This window comes from Podarcis cretensis (genome assembly GCF_951804945.1).
Source record: "Podarcis cretensis genome assembly, chromosome: 4".
Lineage (NCBI taxonomy): Eukaryota > Metazoa > Chordata > Lepidosauria > Squamata > Lacertidae > Podarcis > Podarcis cretensis.
The window spans coordinates 60326057-60332187 of NC_137173.1; positions in this window are offsets into that span (position 1 = coordinate 60326057).

Sequence of the window (6131 nt, forward strand, 5' to 3'; positions counted from 1 at the left end):
GTTTTCCATGTATAAGATGATTTTTTAAAATTATAAATAAATGATAAACATTGAGGGTCGTCTTATGCACGGATAGTGCAGGGGGGAACGGGCGATTGCTTCCAGCCACTAGCAGGTATTGTCAGCGATGATTAGTCGAATGATTGGTGGCTGTGGCAATATCTGTTGTTGATTGGCTGCTGCTGCGGCACTCCCCCTCCCCCCCAAGTTCAACAACTCTGGGCAATCTCCCCCTATTTTCTTAATTTGGAGTCCCCCAAAACAGGGGTCGTCTTTTACACGGGAGCATGTTATACACAGAAAAATACGGTAAATACTGATCACCCAGAGTAGCATTTGCAATTTTGAGAGTTGCTACAACCAACTGTACTTCAGCAATCATCACCCAGTGGAAATTCACTTGGGAGGAATGCTTTGCACATCACCTGTATGCTTGACTAGAGATGTCAGAGAATTCCAACAGAAATAGAAAAAGGAGTGAGAATTGCCAGAGTTTGCTTTTTTCATCCCATGTCCAGAAGAATTGATATATTCTGCTGTTGTTGCTTTCAGTCAACAAATGATATATGATTTATTACAACACCCACACAAATACCCACCCACACCCAGTTGCATTGTGTTGAGATGAACAGAGTGGAACAACATAATGACAACATAATTTGTATAATTAATTATGTATATTACACAGGTGATATGATTTTACCACAGCAGACGGTGAGACAAATAACAGAAAGAGTGCTGCATGCAATACAGAATTAAAAAGGACGCCTATGCTTTGTCTTTTGTGGCTTCTCGAATCAAGCATGCAGGGATGGGTTGGCTAGGTCAGGAAAGTGGCATTAAATAGTAAATAAAATTATTTTTGTGAGAGGAGGGCAATACTAGCCACCCTAAAGAGCACAGTTCTGTGGCAGCTCCTTGTCCAGCACTTAACTGGACATGGAAATCATTTAAAAAAAGAAAAAACTTTAAAAGCCCCACCCATTAAGTGGGCAACATCTGACTGATGCACCACCAGATTTTTTTCCTCCTCTAAGTTCTGCTTTGGACCAGAGATTCAGCAGCAGAATGGCAGCCAGAGTATCTGAGACCTAGAGAGGGGTAATTTGTAAACACTCCCTAGTATTTTATTGCATTTCAAACATATCACATGCTGCTTCAGTTTGTTGGTGGGATAAAAATTATCCAGACAAACTGCTTCCTGGCCTAGGTGCTCCTGTGAGTTGATGTTCACCAGTACAATATGGTGCTGAGATTCACCTTCAAAACCCTAGATGGTTTAAGACCAGGATACCTGAAATACAATCTGCCTGTATATTATCCTGCTTGTACATGAATAACTTTGCCGTTTCTGACTGGCGAGTGGCAGCTTGGGCAGATACAGAGCACAGACATCAGCAACCAAAGCAAGGTGCTGCTAGACCAGTCTTCTGTAACCTGATCTCTCCAGATGTTTTGAACTACAACTCCCATCAGCCCCAGCAAACACAGTTGTGGTGGCTGGTGCTGATGGGAGTTATAATCCAAAAGTGGATTGGGGAAGGCTATGCTAGATGGTCAAAAAAATGTGCACCAGTGTAGCACTGATCCAGATGTTCCCCTTCCTCATAATGTCTCTTCAGTCCCTGGTTTTATGGTAGAGTAGACTCTTCCTGGCTGCTTTGCGCTCAAAAGCCACCAATTATTACCTCTTTTCTAACTTCTCTTAGCCAAGCTGAGGTTGTTTTTTGCTTGCTCACTTCAGGATCCATTATTTACCTTTCTCACTAGTTTCTCTGGCACTGGGCCAGCAGGAGGGAGTGCTGATTAAGAACCACAATCGTAGACTCATCTTAAATGGGTCTTCAAACCTGAAGAGGCCTCAGGCACAGGCTTCACCTTGTCATGGGCTTGTGCCAGCCATGTGCCCTGTGATGAAAGACCACACGTACTCTCCTCTTCCTAGAGCGGTAGGGCAAGCTGAGAGACAGCTGCCTCCAACATGTTAGACACTCCAACTATGGCCACATGGAAACCCAGACATGTGGTATTTGGGGGGAGAAGGGACAGATCTTAGCAAGATCCCTTAGACTTAGCTTAGACCCAAAGCAGTAAAGAACATGAGTGAGACCCATCTTGCGAGCTAAAAAGTTATTCAGTCAACTCCACACTTCTAAATTCATTTTTTAAAAAGCAATATATTATTATTATTATTCTCTTTAATTTTATTATGGAGAAGCGAGTTGGAATAAATAAGCAGCAGCACAAAAGAAAAAGCAATGAATTTCTAGTTAACCTTAACACTTGTATGGTTCCTAAGCTGGCTTCAGCAATTTAGATCCTTATATGTGCAGAGCTCCTGCCAACCTAGCAGTTCGAAAGCACGTCGAATGCAAGTAGATAAAAAGGTTCTGCTCCAGCGGGAAGGTAAACGGCGTTTCCGTGCACTGCTCTGGTTCGCCAGAAGCAGCTTAGTCATGCTGGCCACATGACCCAGAAGCTGTACGCCGGCTCCCTCGGCCAGTAAAGTGAGACGAGCGCTGCAACCCCAGAGTCAGTCACGACTGGACCTAATGGTCAGGGGTCCCTTTACCTTTACCTTTATGTGCACAGAAGGGCTTTCTTTCAGCTGGAACTCACTGGAACTCAGTTCCGGCACCTCTCAGGTGAGTGCCAATGCCATTATATGAGAACAAGGAAGGTGTTCACGGAGGGTTCTGGCACCTCTATTTCTAGTTGGGGAGAAGCACTGCTGCAGTGGTACGGTATGTGCAGAGGTTCGGAGGTTGAAGTGAACAAGCAGAATTGTTCAGTGCAAACAGAGACAAAGGGCATGCTTAGCTCCCTCATTTTATATTGTGTTCAAGGAAGAGTAATGCTTGGAGGAGGGGATTCAATCAAAATGTAGTAAAGGGTTGTGAGGTTCACAGGGTGAACACCTCAGAAATGGGTACATAGCACTTTGAAGGAAAGGAAAGAGGATGTGAGAACTAAGGTGCCATTTTCCTTTCCCAGAGCTAGATGCCTTCCATGAATTAGCTTGAGCATATACATCATGCTTTCCTTGCTTCTATGTCATGAAGAATAGATCCTTTTAGGAGAGAGATGGGCATTATCAAAACGACCAGAGAACTGGAGCACAGACGTTTATCATAGGTTCAAACAATACATTTTTTTAAAGATCCATGCAAGGTCTAGACCTAGGTATTCATGGACATAAATGAAGGTACCCTGTGCAGTTAGTTACCATTGCCATAAGTGTAAAAAAAAGAAGTCAATTGTTTCTATATTATCACATGTGTGAATACCAGGACCAGGGTTCCTAGGGCTGCTCATGTGGGCAATTAGAAAATGTGATGAACCAGCCTGATGAATCTCTGAACAAGAAGCTTACAACAGCTTTCTTATGCCAGTACTGCACTGTATTGGTAATCCAATTTTATTCAGGTTTCTGTCTCGTTGCCCCATTATGCCAATTAACCTCTTGCCAGACTGGCAACACCACTAATTAGATTCCTCCTTAACTGTTATCTTTTACCTGAGGATCTCAGGCTACATTGTCATTTTTCATTTCAGTCAACAGTATTGCTACACATATTGAGTCAAGTTATACATTCCCACCGCAGGAGACGAACCACTTACTCTGAACCCTTTTTTCACAGTGGAGACACATGAGACTTCACGTTTCAGTCTTCTGGATTCAAAGCAGTGAGTAAGCACTCGTTATTGTGTGAGTTTCCATGACTGTCCCATGTCACAAGGCTGATTCAGTGGCAGAACCAGACACAGGATACAGAGCCCATTCTCACCTTTTGCAACCTCATGCCTCATTTGTTGTTATGATTAGCAGTATTATCTGCAACTGATGTCCTGGGGCCTTCACTCATTTTAGCAATCAGTTACTGACTCTTAGTTACTTCACTGAATAAGAATTTTTGCAACGTGATTCTGAAAGGGCTGCTGTCCTTCCCTAAGTGCGATCATTGGATTTAAGTTTTAGCTGCCTTACGTCTGATTTGGTGTCCACCGCTCCACTCTCATTTCTCAAACACACCATTCTGACTTCAAACTAATGTATGCAATTGACATAAGTGAAAACTGCATCTGTTTGTAGCTGTACATTTTCAGAACACAAAATTTTAAAAAAGGCCTGCTAATCAAGTGATTTGTGTGATCCCAGCTTCCTGTTTTCAAAATGTGCAACTTCACAGCAGCTTCCAATATTCTCTCACCAGTAATACAGCAACGGTCGAGGAAGAAGAACGAAACCTGTTTTTAAAATAAAGCTGCCCAAAGTTCACTTAATCATGTAAAAGTAAGTATTCACATCAGCTTTCTTGTCACTTTAGCCTCTAATTAGAAAATGTGTTGATTACTATCAATTTAATTACATGATGAACTATAGGAGATGATCGTGCTTAAATGTGCCTGCACCAGCATAATGTGGCTACTCAGTCACAACCTTGCTAAGGAAGCTCCAGTTTTGCATCTTAGACAGGATCTGGGGATGCATCTGCAATATCAAATGCTCTTCTACAGTAGGCATGTTCTACACACACTCATGCATCCCTCTTTATCATCCACCCAGGCAAGTAAAATGAGTTGACAGTGCTAAGGCATACATGCCAGACAGGAGAACACCTCTGGAGTGTGATGCAAGGGCAGTGTGGGGTGAGACATGGAGAGAGGGGACATTGCCTTGGGCAGAATTCTGCAGGTCATAAAGAGAGGCCTGAAAGCCATATCCCACCCCCCAGGACCAAGGTTCCCCACCCCTGAAGTTGTGTAATGTTGACAATGTCCAAAATTGACCAGGAGGACACCATTAGTTGTAAGGAGATGGTTTGGATTCTAGGAAGGATTGACCCCAGTTCCCCCATTGAACATTTTCTTTTATTCTTATTTTTTTAATCATTTTGCTATGGATGTTCTTACTGATGATACTGATACAATGCAATCAAAAAGAACTGAAGTGTGTGATAACATGCTAACAAGAAGCCAGCAATGGTAGTAAAAGACAAAACAGAGATCTATGCAGCCTTTGCAAAGTGTAGGTTGTTAGCAGTGCTTTTCTTCTAGAAGAAAAGGTGCTGGTACTCCCCAGGAAGTTGCTACAGTAAGTGCCACATTTTTTACCAGTGCTTTTCTTTTAGATAAAAAAGGTGCTGGTACTGCGTACCCTTGAAAAAAGCACTGGCCGTTAGACCTTTAGGTGTCCCAGATGTTGCAGTTCTCTCCGCCTCTACTCCTCTTGGGGTGAATAGACCACAAACCTTAGTAAGTTTAAATGCCTTCTGACAGTAATTACAGGTCTCATTCATTCATCATTCAATGCTACAGCAGAAAGAACACTGGCAAGGTATTCTTGGTTGCAAAATGCAGAACTTAGGCTCTAACACACAGTCGGAGTCTGAAGCACTAGCCGCAGACATGTTTAGCTTACATGGTCCGAAAAGAGAGAGAGAAAGGAACAGGAAACAACCCTTATTCCTTCCCTTGAATTATGTTTGGTTACATAAACCTCCCACAGTTTTGTGCTCCAAGTTCACGGATATGCAGCCTGGATGGGGGGGATCCTGGCCAATCCGCATTCCCCCATCCATGGAGAAACTCTATGCTTGTATGTCAGTTTGCATGCAAAGCACCTTCTCGTGCAGATGGGGGGGCAGGGCTGGCCTACATGGCCCCACATCCCTACATGGCCCCACATCCCTCCTCAGGCATTCCTTGAATGCATTCGGAGGCCACCTAAACCCTTCCTCAAGTCCTTGTTAGGAGCCTCACTTAAGGAGCAGCTCTGAGGACACTTACTTGGGAGCCAGCCCCTTTGAACTCAAGAGGAGTGAACCAATGCACCACTCAGGCATAGGATCAGGTTGTGAGACTTTGCAAAGGAAATGTGCTAACAGAAAGTCTTGTTCCAAAATGACATTCACACAAACTGTTAAAGAAAAACAAAGCAGTCCATAGGGCGCCATCTGAGGCTTCAAGCAGCAGACTTGACACAATTACGCTAATTTCATCTGGAGCATGAAAGCCACCCTTTGACCTGCTTTCCATTCCTCAGATGGCCTTCAAAAAACAATATTGATATTTTATGTCATTTTCTGATCATAAAACCGCAGGGGCACACCAACTCCAAATCCCTGCAT